Source organism: Choloepus didactylus, chromosome 5 (assembly GCF_015220235.1).
Source record: "Choloepus didactylus isolate mChoDid1 chromosome 5, mChoDid1.pri, whole genome shotgun sequence".
Lineage (NCBI taxonomy): Eukaryota > Metazoa > Chordata > Mammalia > Pilosa > Megalonychidae > Choloepus > Choloepus didactylus.
In genome coordinates, this window is record NC_051311.1 from 80,957,521 (window position 1) to 80,980,805 (window position 23,285).

General features: G+C 37.5%; 2 long non-coding RNA genes across 2 annotated transcripts in view; one reads left to right on the forward strand and one right to left on the reverse strand.

The window, feature by feature from the left end:
* The window catches only part of LOC119534217, a 192,144-nt gene extending 189,872 nt beyond the window's left edge, over positions 1–2,272 (forward strand). The window contains exons 2-3 of the long non-coding RNA XR_005216986.1: positions 1,170–1,277; positions 1,785–2,272. This is a non-coding gene — a long non-coding RNA (uncharacterized LOC119534217). The remainder of the gene's footprint in view (positions 1–1,169; positions 1,278–1,784) is intronic.
* Positions 1–23,285, reverse strand: part of LOC119534216 — a 217,297-nt gene that overhangs the window by 105,250 nt on the left and 88,762 nt on the right. The gene's annotated exons all lie outside the window — the stretch shown is intronic.

The following is a 23,285-nucleotide window of genomic DNA, read 5'->3' on the forward strand; positions in this document are numbered from 1 at the left end:
TCTTCCATGCCTTCCTTAGACTACATGCTGATGGTTTTACTCATTCAGCTGCTGACAGAGTGAAAAAGATCTAAGATTATGACAGCCAATGCTGGGGAACTTTGTCTCTATTCTCTTTTTTTTTATTTCTTTTAAGCTCCTACCTCAAGGATCAGTTCACTGGTCACCCAATTTTGTTTAATGTGGCAATTATATTTCTCTGCTGAGATTCCTTTGTTTACTTCTGCCAGACCCAGCCAAGGCAGTTCTTCCTAGGAAATTATTCCCAGTGTCTTTCAGCTATTTTGTATTGCAAGGTTGGGTAGCTTTGCAGCTCCAGTCTTCAGTCATGCTTATCCCAGACTGGGGGGCATTTTTCTTATTTTCGTTGGCAGGTCCTGTACCTTATGCTTTTCTAATTGGGAGATACTAATGAGATTTTCCAGAAGTTCCTCCATTTAACTACTTCCTGCTATACTGGGCCATTCTTCCAAAAATGCAGATCCTGCATTTTCTCTTCCTAATTGGGCTCAAATCATGTTGTATTTAGGTAATATGTAGTGGTTAACAGTTTGCACTCCAGAACCTAAATGTTTTAGTTCAAATCCTGGCCTTGACCTCAGACAAGTTGCTTCCTTCTCTTGGGGTAAATATCCACATTTGTAAAACGGAGTTAATGATGTTCCAACCTCTTAGGATTGTAGTAAGAAAGATTTAAACAAATTAATCCATGTAAATTAGAGATGTACTTAGCATATTCATTAGCTCCTGTTATTAAGATATAGCTATTAATGTTTATGATAAGATGTGACACCTTTCCATAATAATTACACTGATGATTTTCATCTTTGATATTTTTCTTTTTTTTTTTTTTTTTTTTTTTTTGGTATCTGTTGACCACCATTTTAAAAATGAAATACCCAGATTTTAAGAGAAAGGTTTAGTTGTTAAACTGGCATTATGGGGTAGTATATGAACAAGAGAGAAAAAGAATGGAGGCAAATGATGGAAGACTAAGACGTAATTGTATACTTCCCATCTATGCGGTCTCAAATCTAATCATCTACATTTAAAAGCCAAAGCTTCTCCATAGACAGCTGTTTACGGGAGTGGAGAGAACAGGCATGAGGTCTTATCATAGGAGCTGGCCTTGAAATTCACCATTTAACTCTACTCTTCTCTATTCTCAGGTAACTGCACATCATCTTCAACTGCTTATTTTTCCATCTCACAAGATGGGGCTGGGAGAGGAAGGAGGAAAAGTTTTCTAGGAAAGACAACATTATGAGTTTTAAGAAGTAAGCTGATCCCATATTCCTGTGACTCTTTTAGACTCTGAATCTTCCCTTCCCTCTCCCACCACTACTATTTCAACTCCCAAATCCACCCTAGAAAGGGGAATTGAGAGTTCCTCTAATGACAAGAATTCAGCCTTGAAGGTTTTCTTTTTTACATCACCTTTTGATTTTTTATTAGTTTATTAAACCATGATTCAAAAACATAACCTAGTATATAAGATTTTATGACATGTTAAGAATAAGGAGGTGCATCACACAACCGGACAGGCTTACAGTTACTGCATTCCATGATTCTGATTAAATACAATCATAGATTATGATTCATGAGGTATGGGGGAAGAATAATTATATAGACTGTGTAATCAGTAAATATCTGCATGTTTATTGCTTCAGATTTTACCTGTTGTACAATTTACAAAAAAGTGGGAAAAGATTTATGGAAGTGTGGGCTGAATTTATCACTTTGGTCAACTATAATCTTTTTTTTTTTTTTTTTTTTTTTGATAGGAGGAGGATTTAAAATCTCAATTTGCTCCACCTTGGTGGATTACAGTGAGCACACACTCTCTTCTGCATTTGGAGAACTGTCCCATTTGGAAGGAAACAATTGTGTCAGAGCTGTTGTTTAACCTTAGAGGCTAACTGGAATTACTTCAGAATCTTAAAAAAAAATCTCATTGCTCAGGCCAACCTCCTACTGGAAATGGGACCTCAGGAGAAAGTTGTTGTTGTTGTTGTTTTTAAGGTTGCCTGGGTGATTCAGAAGCACAGCCAAGGTTGAGAACCACCAAGTTTGAGCCTCTTCTCTCACTGCTGTCCTTGGCAGTGTTCATAGACTACTTAATTTACCATGTTAGTCACACACTAGTTAGTTAATCTCTCAATTGACCAAAAGGATGTGTTATTTTGTGTCCTGAAGATATACTTTAAAGTTTTTAAAAAGATTTTGTTAAGTGTTTGCTCATTAAGCATTTGCTCAAATCTGCTCTAAGCAATATGAAGTCATTAAATAAACACATATATGCAAATATATAAAACTAAGTCAGATATATAGGAATTATTTGACAGGTCAACTCATTACTATAAACATGAAAAGAAACCGTATTTGTTACGATGGTTTCCAGAAAATAGGACTCTGGAGTGTGTCAATTAAATTTCTCCTCTACCATGTAGACCCAATCACTCTTGGGCACTTTTTTTTTAACACAATTGAATAAAAAAGATATGCTTTGGATAAAGAAGTTTGAAATCAAAAGAAACATACAGCAATAGCACTGAGATACACACAGTAAAAATACCTTTTATAAAATGGCCTTGGAGGCCAGGATCAGCATCTACAGAGCAGATTTACTTTAAATAGACATCTGAGTTTCAAGAGAGCCTTAAAACCACTGTAAATACATGCAAAAGTATATGAAGTGTTAATGAACACAGGTCCATGCACTAATGTGTATTCTTCTGGGAAGAGATTTCCTATTTAGGATGCTTTTACAAGATTTTGATCAAAACATTGTAGTTCCAATGTACATTGCAATCAAGCATGTTCTCAATGGTAAAAGAACATATGACTTGAAATCTTAGCATTATCTTTCATCCCATTTTCTCCTTTCTCCACCTCTAGTAATTCATCAAACATTGAGACTCATATCTTGTTCTCTCACTTGCCTCATCTCTGTAGCCACATCAAAAGTTCTCAGTTCCTCCAAAAAAATCATACTGCTTCACACTGCATCTTCTGGAATGAGTTCATCTTTTCTGGTGAACACTGAGTCACAATTCAAAACTCAGTGTGAGCATTATGTCTTTTCTGAAAGTTTCCTGCATTGCCATCTTTTCACCAGGTGAATGAGTCATTCTCTCATCTGTGCTTCTTTGTAACTACCTGATCAGCCTTCTTCCTGTCTGTAGATAAACTACATGAATTCCATAAAATGTTCTTGCAACTAAACTGAAACATATAAACATTTGGCACTAATGTTACTTAATATTTATTTTAAGAGGACAGGGAGGACTTCTATGAAAATGGCCAATTAGGAGAGGCAGAGCAAACTTCCCCTCCATGAAAAAGACTAGATAAAGGGCAGAAACACCCCAGAACAGCCAGGGACTTCTATGCTAGCACACAGGGGAGACTTAGATGCAGAGGCAGAGGGACTGCATTTGAAAGGACAGGCTGAGTGTCTTCAGCTAGGACCACTGCTACAGACTGTTGGCTGGAGTCGGCCACCAAGCACAAGTGGGAGCAGCTTTCCACATCTCATGCCCATCTCAGCAGTTGGCTGGGGAGAAAACCCTCCACAGCCCCACAGCCGGGAGCGCTGATGAGGCAACTCAGGATTTGGTGGACTTGTGGTAACTGCATTTACTCTTCCCCTTTGAAAGCCATGGCACATGGTGGACAGGGTCCAAGGCACATTTGAGCTAGGGAGTGAGATGTGTGACCCTGCAGTGAGAAAGTGGTTCACTCGGAGACCCGGGATCTGCCGGACCCACTGTGCCCTTGAGCAGGCTCCCTGCTGAACTGTGCAGGGCAAGCCCTGCCCCCACCCACAGGACTGGTAGTCCACATGAAAATGGAGAATTGGTTTGCTGATTGGATTTCCATGCAGTTTGGACCTTACACAGTGCACAGGCAAAGTTCAGGAAGAGGTGGCTTGAGAGTAAAAGGTGACTCAAAAGTGTCATCTGCTGGGAAGACAGAGAAAGTGCACATAAGCAAGCTGTAGCTCTGCCAAATTATAGATAAGTATTTAAATAACCTTATCAAGATAAGCAAATGCCCAGAAGCCAACAACAGAAAATCATAAAGCACATGAAGAAACAAGTAGATATGGACGCGCCAAATGACCAAATTAAAAAGCTGGAAGAGACATAGAACTTGGAGCAACTAATCAAAGAAGTATACACAAATCTCCAAAACAACTTCAATTAGTTGGCAAATGACATAAAGCACATCAAGAAGACTCTAAAAGAGCATAAAGAAGAATTGGAAAGAGTAAATTTAAAAATAGCAGATCAAATTGTCAATCAAATTAAAAATATCCCAGAGACACACAACAGCAGATCTGAAGAGGCAGAAGAGTAAGTGAACTAGATGACAAACAAATTGAATGCAAATGAACACAAATGGTGAAAAAACTAAAAAAAAAAAAAAAAATTGAAATGGTTCTCAGGGAAATGGACAACATAAAGCACACAAATGTAAGAATCACTGGTGTCTCAGAAAGAGAAGAGTAAAGGGCTAAGAAGAGTGTTTGAAGACATAGTTGGGGAAATTTTCCCAACCCTTCCAAATAACATAAATATGTAAATGAAAGACACCCAATAAACTCCAAATAGAAAAAAATCCAAATACTCACTCCAAGACACAAACTAATCAGATTGTCAAATGCTGAACAGAAGGAGAAAGTTGTGAAAGCAGCAACAGAAAAGCAATTCACCACAAACAAGGGAATCCACATAAGACTAAGTACTGACTACTCAGTGGGCACCATGGAAGTAAGAAAGCAGTGGTATGACATATTTAAAATTTTGAAAGAGAAAAATTGGCAGCCAAGAATTCTTTATCTGGCAAAGCTCTCCTTTGAAATTGAGGGAGAGTTTAAAATTTGCACAGACAAACAAATGCTGGGAGAATTTGTCAATAAGAGATCTGCCTGCAAGAAGTTTTAAAGGGAGTTCTACCAGCTGAGAAAAAAAGAAAGGAGGGAGAGGACAGGAGAAGGGCACAGAATTGAAGACTATTAGGATGGGAAACTTACAGGAAAAAAAAAAAGAGAGAGGTGGGGGAACAGACCTGACAAATAAGAACCAAAGGATAAGATGATTGATTCAAGATCTGCCTTCACAGCAATAACAGTGCATCGAATGGATTAAACTCCCCACAGCAATAACAGTGAATTGAATGGATTAAACTCCCCAATTAAAAGATACAGGTTGACAGAATGGATTAAAAAGGAGGATCCAGCAGTCTGTTGTTAACAAGAGACTCATTATGGATCCAGTGACACAAAGAGATTGAAAGTGAAAGAATGGATAAAAATATTCCATGAAACCTATAGCCAAAAGAAAGCAGGGGTGGCTATACTAATATCGGACAAAATAGACTGTAAATGCAAAGATGTCATAAAAGACAAAGAAGGACACTATATATTAATACAAGGGACAATTCACCAACAGGAAATAACAATTATAAATGTTTATGCACCCAATCAAGGTGCTCCAAAATACATGAGACAAACATTGGCAAAACAGAAGGAGCAATAGATGTTTCTACAATAATGGTGGGAGACTTCAATACACTCTCTTCTATACATAGAACAACCAGACAGAGGGGAAATAAGGAAATTGAGAACCTAAACAATGTGACAAATGAATTGGACTTAATAGTCATATATAAAGTTTTACATCCAAAATTACCAGGATATACATTCTTCTCTAGTGCTCATAGAATGTTCTCCAGGATAGATCATATACTGGGGAAGAAAACAAGCCTCAATAAATTTAAAAAGATTGAAATTATTCATAGCACATTCTCTGAACACAATGGAATGCAACTAGAAGTGAATAACCACCAAAGACCCAGAACATTCATAAATTTGTGGAGGTTAAACAGCATACTTGTAAACAATCAGTGGGTCAAAAAATAAATTGCAAGAGAAATTGGTAAATATCTAGAGATGAATGAAAAACAGAACATATCAAAACCTATGGGCCACAGCAAAGGTGCTACTGAGAGGGAAATTTGTAGCTGTAAATGCACACATTAAAAAGGAAGAAAGAGCTAAAATCAAGGAACAAGCAAACAACTGAAGAAGCTAGAGAGATCAGCAAATTAACCCTAAAGCAAACAGAAGAAAAGAAATAACAAAGATTAAAGCAGAAATAAATGATATGGAGAATGAAAAAACAATAGACAATAAGTAAAACCAAAAGTTGGTTCTTTGAGATCAACTAGATTGAAAAACCCTTAGCTAGACTGACAAAGTCAAAAAGAGAGAGGACTCAAATAAACAAAATCAGAAATGAGAGAGGGGACATTATTGTGGATCCTGAATAAGTTTAAGAAATCATAAGAGGATACTATGAATAGCTTTATGCCAACAAACTAGACAATTTCAAGGAAACTGATAATTTCCTGGAAACACAGGAACAACATAGATCTGAGAAGAAACAGAAGACCTCAACAAACCAATCACAAGTAAAGAGATCCAATCAGTCATCAAAAAGCTTCCTATAAAAATATAAGCCCAAGGCCAGATGGTTTCACAGGGGAATTTTACCAAACTTTCCACAAAAAAAAACTGATACCATTCCTGCACAAACTCTTTCAAAAAATTGAAGAAAACGGAACACTGCCAAATTCGTTTTATGAAGCTAACATCACTCTAATACCAAAACCAAACAACAATACTATAAGAAAGGACAACTACAGGCCAATCTCCCTAATGAATATAGATAACAAAAGTTCTCAACAAAATACTTGCAAACTGAATCCAAACACACATTAAAAGAATCATACACCACAACCAAGTGGGGTTCATTCCAGGCATGAAAGGGTAGTTCAACATAAGAAAATCAATGTAATACAAGACATTAACAAATCAAAAGGTAAAACGGAAATGATGATCTCAATAGATGCTGAAAAAGCATTTGACAAAATTCAGCATCCTTTTTTGATAAAAGCACTTTAAAATGTAGGAATTGAAAGAAAGTTCCTCAGTATGATAAAGGGCCTATATGAAAAATCCACTGTGAGCACAGAACTCAACAGTGAAAGACTGAAGCCTTGTCTCTAAGATCAGGAACAGGACAAGGATGCCTGCTGTCACCACTATTATTCAACATTGTGCTAAAAGTTATAGCCAGAGCAATCCAGCAAGGCAAAAAAATTAAAGACATCAAACTGGAAAGGAAGAAATGAAACTGTCATTATTTGCAGATGCTATCATCGTATACTTGGAAAATCCTGAGAAATCGATGACAAAGTTACTTGAGCTAATAAACAAATTCATCAAAGTGGTGGGATACAATATTAATGAGCAAAAGTCAGTAATGTTCCTGTACACTAGAAATGACCTAACTGAACAGACACTCAAGAAAAAGATTCCATTCATCATAGCATCTAAAAAAATCAAGTATCTAGGAATAAACTTAACCAATGATGTAAACGACCTCTACACACAAAGTCACAAAACTTTACTAAAATAAGTATAAAAGAACCTAAATAGGTGGAAAGATATTCTGTGTTCATGGATATGAAGGCTAAATGTCATTAAGATGTAAGTTCTTCCCAAACTGATCTACAGATTCAACACAATTCCAATCAAAATTCTAACAACGTACTTTGCAGACTAGGAAAAGCTAGTTGTCAAAATTTTTTGGAAAGGAATGGGGCCTCAAATTGCCGAAAACGTTCTAAAAATGAAGACCAAAGTGGAGGACTTACACTTCCTGATTTAAAAGCGTACTATAAAGCCACAGTAGTCAAAACAGCATGATACTGTCACAAAGACAGAGATATTGATCAATGGAATTGAATCAAGAGTTCAGAAATAGACCCCCAGATCTGTAGTCAGCCGATTTTTGATAAGTCCCCCAAATCCACCAAACTAGGGCAGAAGTCTTTTCAAAAAATGGGGCTGGGAGAACCGGATATCCATTTTCAAAAGAATGAAAGAGTACTCCTACCTCACACACTATATAAAAATTAACTCAGTGGATCAAAGACCTCAATATAAGAAACAGTACCATAAAACTCCTAGGGAAACATCTTCAAGACCTAGCATTAGGAGGTCACTTCTAAGACCTTACACCCAAAGCACAATCAATGAAAGAAAAAAAAATAGATAAATGGGAACTCCTCAAAATCAAAAGCTTCTGTATCTCAAAGGACTGTGGAAAAAAGGTAAAGAGACAGCCAACTCAATGGGAGAAAATATTTGGAAACCATACATCTGATAAGAGACTGATATCCAGCATATATAAAGAAATCCTGCAACTCAACTACAGTAGTACAAACAGCCCAATTATAAAATGGGCAAAAGATATGAAAACCATTTTTCCAAAGTAGAAATACAAATGGCTAAAGAAACATGAAAAAATGTTCATCTTCACTAGCTACTAGAAAAATGCAAATCAAAACCACAATGAGATATCATCTCACACCAATAAGAATGGCTGCCATTAAACAAACAGGAAACTACAAATGCTGGAGGGGATATGGAGAAATTGGAACTCTTATTCATTGCTGGTAGGAATATATAAAAACCACTGTGGAAGAGAGTATGGCAGTTCCTCAGAAAACTAGATATCAATTTACCCTACAATCTGGCAATTTCACTTCTCAGTATATACTCGGGATCTGAAAGCAGTGATGAATAGACATTTGCACACCAATGTTCATAGCAGCATTATTCACAATTGCCAAGAGATGGAAACGATCCAAGTGTCCTTCAACAGATGACTGGAGAAACAAAATGAAATGTTGTATATACATACTATGGAATACTATGCAGCAATATGAAAGAACAAGTTCCTGAAACTTATGACAACATGGATGAACCCTGAAGACATAATGCTGAGTGAAATAAGTCAGACACAAAAGGAGCGATATTGTATGTTACCACTATCGTGAACTTTATGAACAATGTAAAATCAGTGTCTTATGTAGAATATAGGGCTCCTAGAGATAGAAAGAAGCTAGTGAAGGGGGAATGATAACCTAATATGTACAGACATGTTAATGATGGTGAACTTAAAGGTATGGGAATGGACAGGGATAATGATTGTTCATAAATGCAATTATACGTATCAGAAATGCATTGAAGGTGAACATGATCAAAAGTGGTTGTTTAAAGGCTTGTATCCCACAGACTAGCATAATATAAGTAAGTGTTTGCATGATATACTTCTAAAGTATGACACTGGTGCAAAGAATTAACAACAGAGTGGTATATGGGAAAAACTACCCATTGCATATTACAGACTATATTGAATAGGAATACCTTACCAGTACTACACTAATACTAGGGATGAATACATAGGGGCTGATAAGAGCTTTGGGGTGTTTTGTGTTATGATAATTGTTTCAAATTGAGAGTGATGATGATTCTGCAACTAAGTGAAGATAATATGAGATACTGATTGTTTATCTTGGACAGATTATATGCTATGGGAAATTAGGAACCCCCTACTTCATAAGTCAAGCCATTGATCTTGTAGCTTGCTCATGTGGAACTTATGGCTGTAAAAGGGAGGCTAAACCTACTTATAATTGTGCCTAAGAGGCACCTCCAGAAGACCACTTTTGTTGCTCAGATTGGCCTTTCTCTCTCTAAGCCCAACTCTGCAAATCATTACCCTCCCCCCTACATGGGATATGATGTCCAAGGGAGTGATTCTCCCTGGTGACATGGGACACATTCCCAAGAATGAGCCTGGCCATGACACCAAGAGACAGATAAAGCCTTCTTGACTAAAAAGGGCAGAAGAAAGTAACAAAACAAGGTTACAGTGGTTAAAGATTTCAAATAGAGTCAAGAGGCTATCCTGGAGGTTACCCTTATGAAACCTCCAGCCAGATATCCCAAATGGCCACAGTATGCCAAGCCCTAATGAACAGTAGTCCCGGAATACCTAGGTCCCTGTCTGAGATGTTATAAAAGTTTCACTCACTAAGTTTACTTTTCAGAAACTTAAATCCCCTAGAATGTTCCTATACCAGATATGCACCAAAACCCAGAGGTAACAGCCTCTCCAAAAACATCAATCAGATACATCCCCCATCCCCATAATGTCAACTCCCCTTTTCAATATGAACAAGTTAGGGTCATCACTGACATCCCTAGACATCACTAGACATCCCTCAAGATTGAGAAAGTGATTAAACAAGAGGAAGTGGTAGCACCAGACAAGACAGGATTTAACAAAGGATTACAAATACTGAATCATATATATATATAAATGCTAGGGTATTAGAATAGCTAGAAGGAAATAACTGAAATTGTGGAACTGTAACCCATAGCATCTTAGAAATTTGCTATCTAGCTACTTGTTAAACTGTACTCTGAAAGTTATCACTGTTCCATATATGTTATATTTCACAATTAAAAATGTATTTAAAAGTCTTCAATAGCTATTGGCAAATTGAGGAAAAAGAAAATTCAGGGAAAATTCTGTTCTGGATTACAGAAAAAGCTACTGCACATTATTTTATTGTTTCTTCATTTTTTCTCCCATAATCATTTACCTTACGTTTAGAGGAAAATTTTAGGAACAAAAATCTCATGCATAAAAATCATGTATCTAAAAAAAAAGAACATGAAATCTAGTATGAAAAAAAAGTACCATGCAGTACACATAAGCACCATGAAAACTAATGTTATTTGAAAACTGATTTACTCCAGCAATTTGTCCTCAAAATGGTCAAATTTAAATACTGGCCTTCATTTCCACTGTATAAAAGTATAGAAAGTTAGTTATTATCAATTACAGGCTATTGCTCTATAGAATTTAAAATAATTGTGTTTATAGTGGGAAAAAAAAGGACAGGGAAAAACAAATTTTCTATTAAAAACTATTGGATATACTTTTCTTCATCCTAAAAATAAGCATCTCTGTCACTATAAGTACATATAATTTAACTCAATTGGAACTGTCTTTTATTTATCCTTCCCATCACTCAAATTGAATAGCATTAGACATCATACTCACTATGGATAGGGGTTACATATAGATATCATAAAAAAAAAAAATCCTTGTCTAAAATAACTTTTAAAGTTCTTTGTTTTGTGTTTCATTCTGTTTCATCAGCAATGTCACATATGTTCTGGCAAGTTCATTTTTTAACAGTTGCATTTTTAATCAACAACACCAAAGAATGTAAATACGTCATTGCTTATAAACAGAAAAATAAATGGTCTTTATTTTAATATATGTAAAAATTATAAATGTCATTATTTTCAGGATTCTCCCTGACCAAACATGTTAGGCTTTCACAATAAGATGCAATTTATAGTTTTAGATTATTAGTTGTTTATATTTTTATTAGAGAAGTTTTCAGTATTATTAATTCAAATGCTACATACACATTAAGTTATTCTAAGATTTTTTTTTTCTCTTAACATTTTATTTCCACATAGATTCATATTTTGAAAACAATTGTTTGCCTTCTCTAGGTTATTCTGGAGGAATTGCAGTGCCTGAATTTTTCACAGGACAGATACACAAGGAGCCTTGAGTACATTTTTCTGATTTTGATTTTGAAGGAGCATAGAATGGACTTAGAAGCTCAGAAGCAGAAATTTTGGTGAATGTGAATATATGGGATCCATTCTCGCATTGTAAAAGGAAATGCTTCCCACGTCCATATCCAGGAAAATCCCCACTCGGGGCTTTGGGTTTCACCCAGAGGGCAGTCCCAGGAACAGTGCTGGCAGAGAAGCAGCTTTCATTTCTTAGACTCACAGTCCAGAATCCCCGTTCTGAAGACAGTTGGATCCTCCCCTTTTGGTTAACAGATTCCTTGCAAATGCCCAGAGTCCACTCCTTGCTTGCCCCCAAGTCCACCTCCCAGTAGTGGCAGCCAGAGGTGAAGCGAGAGGAGCACAGGACACACAAGGTGTGGCTGAAGCTCCCAGCATGCTTTTGCCATTTCTGCTTGATGAGCCCATTTTGAACACTCCTCAGGTCATCAGAAACAATAAGGAATTCGTTGGATGTGTCAATGTCCACGGTCATGTCCACTTGGAACTTCAGCATCCTTGGGTTCATCTGGAGAATCCGTCTCATGTGGGGCTCCAGATCCTTGACCTTGGAAACCAGCCTCCTGAGGTTCCAATTGGACTTGATCTTTCTCCCGAGAGATCTCCGCACATTCGGGGCACATGACAATACCCTCATATGGGTTTTTCAGCAGCAAATGGATGCATGGGAAACAGCATGTATATCCACATTTTAAGACTCGGGGTTTCTCAATATAAGGCAGGAAGATATAACATCTGCTCATTTTTAGAAATATTTCAGCCATGGCCACTGTCTTTCCTGCCCACAGATACTCCTCTGATCTCTGAAGGCTTACACAGGTATCTCGGTTCTGGTATCTCAGATCTTAAACATTGCATTTGAGGAATCAGAGTTTTTCTAATTGAATTTAACTTGGGATGTTGATAATTAACTGTATAAAAATCTAAATGCAATCAAAAAGCACCTTCTATTCTGCCAAATTTCCCACTTCACGTTCCCTTGATGACCTTCACCCACTCTTTCTCAAACACAAAGCCTAGACTAAAAGTAACCCCATGGCAAGGTGATGAAATCTGAGTGTAATTCCAGAGCAGGGAAGGAGTGGGGAGGACAATTCAGAAAACTACTATTTCTTCCCAGTCCTTGCTTTCCATTGCTCATCCATTTGATAAACACATGTTTAGGCAGCATATTTCTTGGACTGGCACTTTCCAGACTTGCTACTATTGCTTTATTTTGCCCAATTTAAACAAAAATGAGTGTAATGTTTATTACTGTTGTTTATTTAACATTCAGAGTCCTTCAAAATATAGATCTCTCTCCATCTCTTGGTAAGTCCACCACCTCGATAGCTATACTGTTGGAAATCCTTAGTGCAAGGCCAGCCTCATATTTGGCACAGATCCAGCAAATGCCAAAAGAATCAGTACAATGAGACACTATGTGAAGTTCAAAAGTATGAGTCATAGACTTCTTAAATGGGCCCTAGAGATTGTCTAGTTTAAATCTCTGGGGTATAATGAGGGTATGGAGTAGAGAGGGTCAGTGCTGTGTTACCAGACTCTGAGAGGTAAGTGGAGGGAAAAGCTGGAACACAGTTTTGAAAAAGCAGATTCTAAAAATTGCAAAGTACTTTGTTTTAGTCTCTTAACATTTTTTAAAATATCAAAATATCAGTGAAGTAGGACATGGAATGTTTATGTTGATCAGTAGAGGTTTTTTCAAAGTTCAGTGAGTTCAGTGATCTGGTTAACCTCAATCATTTTCACAGATGAGGAAACCAAGGCTCTGCTATGACTCCAGGTCCCACACACTGTTCTCTCCTGATTGGAAAACAAACTAACAAAACAGCCATATCTCAGATCTGCTAAAGGCCTAGTGCCTGGGCTCCACAAATTACTGAAAGGTTACTGTGCCGGTTTGAAACTGTTATGGACCCCAGAAGAGCCATGATCTTTTAATCCAATCTTGTTGGGTAGAAACTTTTGATTGAGTGTTTCCATGGAGATGTGACTCACCTAACTGTGGGAGAGACCTTTAATTAAATTATTTCCATGGAGATGTGACCCTGCCCATTCTGGGTGGATCTTAATTAGATCACTTGGGTCCTTTAAGATTGCTGAGAGCCCACAGAGACCCAGATGCTTGGAAATTCTGGGAGATACAGACAGAAAGACATTTGGAGATGAAGACCAGATTTTGCCCTGGAGAAGCTAAGAGAGAACTCCCAGGTGCTTAGAGAGAATGGCCCCAGGAGAACCAAGCAGAGAGCTAAGAGAAGCTAAGACAGACAGAAACCCAGAGACATTTTGGAGAAAGCCATTTTGAAACACAACCCAGGAGTAAAGGACCAGCATATGCCAGCCACATGCCTTCCCAGCTGACAGAAGTGTTCCGGACACCATCGGCCTTTCTTCAGTTAAGGTATCCTCTTGTTGATGCCTTACTTTGGATACTTTTATGGCTGTAGAACTGTAAATTTGTAACTTAATAAATCCCCTTTATAAAAGCCAATCCATTTCTGGTATTTTGCATAATGGCAGCATTAGCAAACCAGAATAGTCTCTAAGGAATGGATCTGCTGCTTTCACCTCTTAACAATCCTGTTCAGTAGTTAAGACAGATATTATTTTACAGACTAGTCCATTTGTGTCCCAGAGCAATTTGATTGTTGGTGTATACTCAAAAAAACTGGTAGCAAAGTCAAGATTAGAAGCCTGATTTAATAAATCTTTGGCCAATCCTTTCTGCCATAGCATAACTTTCCAAACATACTAATAACAAATATGTAGCACATCACAGTCTATAAGATATTCACTGGATAATGACAAAGATTCTTTGAGGTAAAAGTTATTTATTATCCACGTTTTCCAGATAGCAAAACAAAATCTCAATGACAAGTAACTGAAAGAGTCAAGACTCAGTTCTGGTTCCAAATTCCATGTTCTTTATCTTGGATCCCACTGTGCTACAGCATTTCCACAGTAATCTCTGGGTGGCTGAATATTTCTCCTACAAATTGCAAATCCATTGCATCCTTGATTCAGCCTTTTTCTCTAGGGCAATCAGGAGTAGGCAGAGAACCCTTGTGAGAAAAAGCCTAAGGAGTCAAAACCTCATCTAGCCATCTTTGGAACCAAATGTTCCAAGGGAAACATGAAAATCACCTTTCTTTAACACCAAAACAAGTAATCAATCTGGTGTGATCATAAAGACAGGCCATCATTCCAGTGATTTGACCATTTTATACCCCTTTAAAATGGTTATTTGTTGTCCTGGAGACATATAGCCATTAAAAGGTAACGCCTGGAAGGGACACAACCATCTCTGGGAAATGAAGCCTAAGGACATGCTTGACTCATGTGGTGAGAAAAACTTAATTCTAACAGCCCTCACTCAAACCAACATTTTATCTGCTGGCATGTTTACAAGGGAAGTTGGAAACCAAATAAAGGATAATTGCCCGTTCTCAACAGGATGTGGCAACTTTCATCTATGATCCCTCATTTTCAGGCAGCACCAAGTCTTTGTCCCAAATGAGCTAAATGAGGAATGATTCTGAGTGAGGGATGATGTTAAGGCCTAAGTTTGTGTTCCCTCACAGATGCTGGATTAATTGCTGTAATATAAACCCACAGCATGGTGTGTTCTACACTGATATCACCCACTTATCTACAGGCCTGTCTGTGAAGATTTCCAGTAATAGCCAAACACTGCCCTGAATAACTTGCTGATATGTTCCAAATTGGCTCATATTTGAATAAAGCTTGTATCAGGTCAAGTTAAAACCTAAATTATTAGTATCATTCCAATGGATGCTAAATAGATGCTGGTGGTTTTCTCCATTAGATAGTGGGAAGACCTTGTTGATTAATCTTTCCAGAGTGCTTTGTAACTCACTTTTATTACCAGGATTTGTCTTTGGGGTCCACAGGTTTTCTAAATAAGAGCTTAACTTTTAGCATACCTTTTATGAGGACACTAAAGTAATGTTACATTGTTTTTCACCGTTCAAAGAAACAGTTTATGAATCTACCTCTCCCTAGAAATCTTGCTTGAGTCCATGAGACTGGGCTAGAAAGAAACTGTGTGGCATGCATAGCCTACATTCAAAACCAGCCCTTCTCTTTGATACTGACCCCTTATCTTTGGACCATGTCATTGAGTGAAAATTCTCTTTTTGAGTGAGGCTCTTCCTTTCAGAGTCTCAGTTCCTCAATTAAATAGAACTATCCTAGACTCATCTGGACATCTCTCTACATATGTCAAGTAGAAATACAGGCTTTCCTTCTGGATCTCCTTTACATAAGGATGTTGGACTTCATTATGAAAGCAGGAGGAGGCTGATGAGTTTGTAAATCGAAGGAAACTGAGAACAGAAATTAGAGTGATTATAAAGGAAAGAGACCACAGGCAATGAGACAATTTAGAAGGCCATGGTAATAGCTTGAAAGAGTAAAAATAAAGACATGAACTGAAACAGTGACAGTTAGAAGAGAGAGTAGTAGATGGATGAAAGGGTGATAATAGAGATAAACTTGACAGGCCTTGGAAAACTAGTGAAATAGTAAGTGGAATCTTACCAGAGTCATCTTCTTAAAGTGAAAATAAGACCATATTGCTCATCCAATAGCTTCCCAATACACTTAGAGTTCAAATTCTATACTATGACCTATGGAATTTCATAAAATCCAGCCTCTGCCTACTTCCTCAGCCTCACTGCTCTCCATTTTCTTTTGGCACAAAGCTCCAGCTTTACTAGATTTTCTTTTCCATCTCAGGGATGAGAACTTGCTAGTCCTTCTACTTGAAGCCCTTTCTCCCAGATTTTTACATGACCAACTTTTTTCACCTTTAAGATGCCAACTTAGATCTCTACCTTTTCAGAAAAGTATTTGATGGCCCCTCACCAACAATGAGCCCTGCACCCTAAAAGTCATTCTTTATACCATCATATTTGTTCTCCTAGAGCACCTATAAGTACCTTAAATTTTTATCTTGTTTGTTTTTACATGACTATCACTTGTCTCTTTCTACCAGAATGTCTGCTCCCTGAGGGTAGGGATCCTTTTTATCAACACCTACCAGGTAATAGGCTCTCAAAGAATACTTACTGATCAACTGACTCGTGTATCTCTCTCTGTGTGTGTGTGTGTGTGTGTGTGTGTGTGTGTGTGTGTGTGTGTGTGTGTGTGTGCATGTTCTATGTATTTACTGGTATTTTCAGACTATTTCAGAGAAAATACACTCCATAGTAAAAAGATATGTTTTGAGATTAAAACTATCAGACTTAGATGACTTATGAATTCTGAGTGTGATTTCTGTGCTGAGGTAAGAAGCATTTATTTGTAAGTCTAGTATCAGAATCATTCTAGTATCAGAATCATTATATATCGAACTCTGTAAGACCTATAAATACTTTCGATAGAGGAGAATCTGATTGAGTTAATATTCATCTAGAAATAAATTTCCAATCCACAGCAGCTAAAAGAGAAACACACCTGTGTCTCAACTTTATCCAAAGAGTTTATAGAGGAAGTCATATTTTGGAGTCTTATGGGATTAGGACCTGGTATGCTTACATCACCCACAGCTTCCTCCAACCTCCTATAATATTTGTTATCTTAGAAAATTAGGTGAGGTTTTCTAATGCAAGTAGTAGAAATGGTTCAAATAAGACTATGAAAAGTACCAATGCCAATTACTATTAGAATATGAAATCACAAAGAATTTATACAAGAAGCTCTAATAAATTTAACACTTGTGTTCTCATGAAATTTACATTTGAAAAGACTGTATGTGTGTGTGTGTGTGTGTGTGTGTATACACACACACTTTATGAATGAATGCTTTTTCAAGGAAATCGTTTGTAATTCATTTTGCCTTTTAAGTCTTAATAGGAAACCCATGAAGGGAGGATCCAAGATGGTGGATTAGGAGCAACAGAGCAAAATACTTCTTCATGAGAAACACTAGATAAAACATAGACAGGGCTCCAGAATAGCAGTTCCAGGATTGGACCAGCTGGACAAGATCCACTGTGTCCGCAATGACTGTGCACTTGGTGAAACTTTTAGAGTCTGCATTTGGAAACAAGTGAGTGAGGCTGCTGGCGAAATGGCAGCCATGCCATGGTGGGAAGAAACCTGGGGTCGGCATTTGGAGATGAATTAGTTTAAAAACCCCAAAAACATCTGCGGATCCGGCAGCGATAGCCACGCAGTCAAGTGCAGTGGGGAGTGCCTTCCAAGCCCTGGGCACCAGCCTTAGTATCTGGCGTGGATGATAGCTTTTTGCACACCTGCTGTTAACTGTCCCAGAGCTAGGAAGGTGGAGGTCCACAGAAGTGGGAAATTATTACGTGCTGTACAGCCATCTTTTCAGTGGGCTGGGGCCGCCCCTACACAGCACCGCACCTAAGAGCTTCCCTTGGGGACCCGCTCACCTGTGAAGTTGGGCAGTCTTCCTCCACAGAGGCCCATGGAGTGTACAGCTTGGAGGCAGGGTCCTGCACAGAAGTCCCAAGGGCCCTATACCAACCTCAAGGACTTGTGGGCCCATGGCAGAGAGACACTGTGGGGAGTCTGAGCCTAAGAGTTGGACTTGTGCAACAGCTTTAAGTCTCCAGGAATGGCTGGGAGGTCTGAGTCTTAAAGCTGCCTTCCCTCCCTAAATGCACAGGGCACAACCCCCACCTTCAGGGTTGGCTGCACCAACTACACACAGAAATTTGGTGCACTGATTGGATCCCCACAAGACTCAGACCCCCGCTCACCACATAAGATGAAGTTGGGGAGAACTGGGTTGAGGGTAACAGGTCGCTCGGGGGTGCCATCTGCTGGTAAATCACGGAAAGTGCACTCCACCAAGCTGTAGCTCTGAAAAATTACAGATAATTGTTCAAAAAAGCCTGCATATCCTAAAAGAACCCTATCAGGATAAGCAAATGTCAAGAGGCCAAAAGCAACAGAAAATTTTAAAGCATATGAAGGAACCAGAAGATATGGATAACCCAAACCCAAACACCCAAATCAAAAAATCAGAAGAGACACAGTACTTGGAGCAATTAATCAAAGAAGTAATCACAAACAACAAGACCGTGGCACAGGATATAAAGGAAATGAACAAGACCATAGAAGAGCATAAAGAAAAATTTGCAAGAGTAAATAAAAAAATAGATGGTTTATGGAAATAAAAGAAACTGTTGATCAAATTAAAAAGATTCTGGATACACACAGTACTAGATTAGAGGAAGCTGAGGAAACAATAAGCGAACTGGAAGAGTGCAGCATGGAAAGTGAAAGTACAAAAGAAAGAATGGATAAAAAATCAAAAAACTCGAAACAGATCTCAGGGATATCATGGACAATATAAAGCACACAAATAAAAGAATCATTGGTGTTCCAGAAGGAGAAGAGAAAGGTAAAGGTCTAGGAAGAGTATTCAAAGATATTGTTGGGGAAAACTTCCCAGCGCTTCTAAACAACATAAAAACGCAAATCATAGACACCCAACAAACTTCAAACACAATAAATCCAAATAAACCCACTCCGAGACATATTCTGATCAGATTGTCAAATGCTGAAGAGGAGGAAGTTCTGAAAGCAGCAAGAAAAAAGCAATTCACCACATTCAAGGGGAGCAACATAATACTAAGCAGTGACTACTCAGCAGCCACCATGGAGGCAAGAAGGCAGTGGTATCACATATTCACAATTATGAAAGAGAAATATTGCCAACCAAGAATGACTTATCCATCATAGCTCTTCTTCAAATTTTAGTGAAAGCTTAAAATCATCACAGAAAAACAAATGCTGAGAGACTTTGCTAACAAGAGACCTGCCCTACGAGAGATACTAAAGAGAGCCCTAACAGCAGAGAAACAAAGAAAGGAGAGAGAGGTATAGAGAAGAGTTCAGAACTAAAGAGATTTAGTAAGGGTACAATAAAGGAAATAAAGAGAGAGGGGGGAGAATATATCTGACAAACAAAAACCAAAGGATAGGATGGCTGATTCAAGAAATGCCTTCACAGTAATAACTTTGAATGTGAATGGACTAAACCCCCGAAATAAAAGATATGGGTTGGCAGAATGGATTAAAAAATATGAATCATCAATATGTTGCTCATCTTAGACACAGAGACACAAAGAAATTGAAAGTGAGAGGATGGGAAAAAATATTCCATGCAAGCTACAGCAAAAAGAAAGCAGGAATAACAATATTAATCTCAGATAAAATAGACTTTAAATGCAAGGATGTTATAAGAGACAAAAAAGGTAACTATATACTAATAAAAGGGACAATTCAACAAAAAGAAACAATAATCATGAATGTCTATGCACCTAATCAAGATGCCCCAAAATACATGAGACAAACATTGGCAAACTGAGGGAAGCAATAGATGATTCCACAATAACTGTGGGAGGCTTCAATATATCACTCTCTCCTATAGATAGATCAACCAGACAGAGGACCAGTATGGAAACTGAAAACCTAAACAATCTGATAAATGAATTTGAATTAACAGACATAAATAGACCATTATATCCCAAATTACCAGGATACACATTCTTCTCTAGTGCTCTTGGAACTTTCTCCAGAATAGATCATATGCTGGGCCTCAATAAATTTAAAAAGATTGAAATTATTCAAAGCACAATCTCTGATCACAATGGAATGCAATTAGAAGTCAATAACCATCAAAGACTTAGAAAATTCACAAATATCTAGAGGATAAACAACACACTCCTAAACAATCAGTGGGATAAAGAGAAATTGTTAAATATATAGAGATGAATGAAAATGAGAACACAACATATCAAAACTTATGGGATGTAGCAAAGGCAGTATTGGGGGGGTTATAGCTCTAAATACATACATTAAAAAGGAAGAAAGAGCTAAAAATCTAATAACTAATGGAACAACTGAAGAATCTAGAAAATGAACAGCAAACTAATCCTAAACCAAGTAGAAGAAAAGAAATAACAAGGATTAAAGAAGAAATAAATAATACAGAGAACAAAAAATAACAATAAATAACACCAAAAGTTGGTTCTTTGAAAAGATCAACAAGATTGACAAGCCCCTAGTTAGAATCAAAATGAGAGAAGACCTAAATAAATAAAATAATAAATGAGAGAGGTGACGACTGCAGATCCTGAAGAAATTTTAAAAATTATAAGAGCATACTATGAACAACTGGATGCCAACAAACTAGATAATGTAGAGATAATGGACAATTTCCTGAAAACACATGAACAATCTAGACTGACCAGAGAAGAAACAGAAGACCTCAACCAGCCAATCACAAGCAAAGAGATCCAATGAGTCATCAAAAAGCTTCCCACAAATAAATGCTCAGGGCCAGATGACTTCACAGGGGAATTCTACCAACCTTCGAAAAAGAACTGACACCAATCCTACCTAAACCCTTTCAAAACATTGAAAAAAATGGAACACTACCTAACTCATTTTGTGAAGCTAACATCATTCTAATACCAAAACCAGGTAAAGATGCTATAAGAAAGGAAAATTACAGGCCAATCTCCCTAATAAATATACTTGCAAAAATTCTCAAAAAAATACTTGCAAATCGAATCCAAAGACACATTTAAAGAATCATACACCATGACCAAGTGGGGTTCATTCTAGGCATGCAAGGATTGTTCAACATAAGAAAATCAATCAGTGTATTACAACACATTAACAAATCAAAAGGGAAAAATCAAATGATCATCTCAATAGATGTTGAAAGAGCATTTGACGAAATTCAGCATCCTCTTTTGATAAAAACACTTCGAAAGGTAGGAATTGAAGGAAACGTCCTCAATATGATAAAGGGCATATATGAAAAACCCACAGCCAGCATAGTACTCAATGGCGAGAGACTGAAAGCTTTCCCTCTAAGATCAGGAATGAGAAAAGGATGCCTGCTGTCACCACTGTTAGTCAATATTGTGCTAGAAGTGCTAGCCAGAGCAATCCAGCAAGAAAAAAAAAAAGAAAAGAAAAGGCATCCAAATAGGAAAGGAAGAAGTAAAACTGTCATTATTTGCAGATGATATGATCTTATATCTGGAAAACCCTGAGAAATTGATGACACAGCTACTAGAGCAAGGTAGCGGGATACAAGATTAATGCATATAAGTCAGTAACGTTCCTATACACTAGAAATGACCTAACTGAAGAGACACTCAAGAAAAAGATACCATTCTCAATAGCAATTTAAAGAATCAAGTACCTAGGAATAAACTTAACCAAGGATGTAAAAGACCTATATATAGAAAACTACATAACTTTACTAAAGGAAATAGAAGGGGACCTAAAAAGATGGAAAAATATTCCTTGTTCATGGATAGGAAGGCTAAATGTCATTAAGATGTCAATTCCACCCAAACTCATCTACAGATTCAATGCAATCCCTATCAAAATTCCAACAAATACTTTGCAGACTTCAAAAAGCTAGTTATAAAATTTATTTAGAAGGGGAAGATGCCTCAAATTGCTAAAGACATTCTAAAAAAGAAAAACAAAGTGGGCAAACTTACACTTCCTGACCTTGAAGCTTATTATAAAGCTAAAATAGTCAAAACAGCATGGTAGTGGCACAAAGATAGATTGATCAATGGAACTGAATTGAGAATTTGGGGAATAGACCCCCAGATCTATGGTCGAATGATCGTTGATAAGGCCCCCAAAACCACTGTACTGGGACATAACAGTCTATTCAACAAATGGGGCTGGGAGAGCTGGATATCCATATCCAGAAGAAAGAAAGAAGACCCTTACCTCATACCCTACACAAAAATTAACTCAAAATGGATTAAAGACCTCAAAATAAGAAACAGTACCATAAAACTCCTAGAAGATAATGTAGGGAAACATCTTTAACACCTTGTATTAGGAGATCACTTCCTAGACCTTACACCCAAAGCACAAGCAACAAAAGAAAAAATAGATACATGGGAACCCCTCAAACTTAAAAGCTTCTGTACCTCAAAAGAATTTGTCAAAAAGGTGAAGAGGCAGCCAACTCAATGGGAAAGAATATCTAGAAACCATGTATCTGACAAAAGACTGATACTTGCATATATAAAGAAATCCTACAACTCAATGACAATAGTACAGACAGCCCAATTATAAAATGGGCAAAAGATACGAAAAGACAGATCACTGAAGAGGAAATACAAATGGCAAAAAAGTACATGAAAAAATGTTTAGCTTCACTAGCTATTAGGGAGATACAAATTAAGACCACAGTGAGATATCTCACACCAATTAGACTGACTGCCATTAAACAAACAGGAAACTACAAATGCTGGAGAGGATGTGGAGAAATTGGAACTCTTATTCATTGTTGGTGGGACTGCATAATGGTACAGCCACTCTGGAAGACAGTCTGGTAGTTCCTTAGAAAACTAGATATAGAGTTACCTTTCGATCCCGCAATTGCACTTCTCAGTATATACCTGGAAGATCTGAAAGCAGTGACACGAACAGATATCTGCACACCAGTGTTCATAGCAGCATTATTCACAATTGCCAAGAGATGGAAACAACTCAAATGTCCTTCAACAGATGAGTGGATAAACAAAATGTGGTATATGGATAATACGCAATGGAATAATACGCAGCAGTAAGAAGCACGATGTTGTGAAACTTATGACAACATGGATGAACCTTGCAGACATAATGCTGAGTGAAATAAGCCAGGCACAAAAAGAGAAATATTGTATGTTTCCACTAATGTGAACACTGTGAA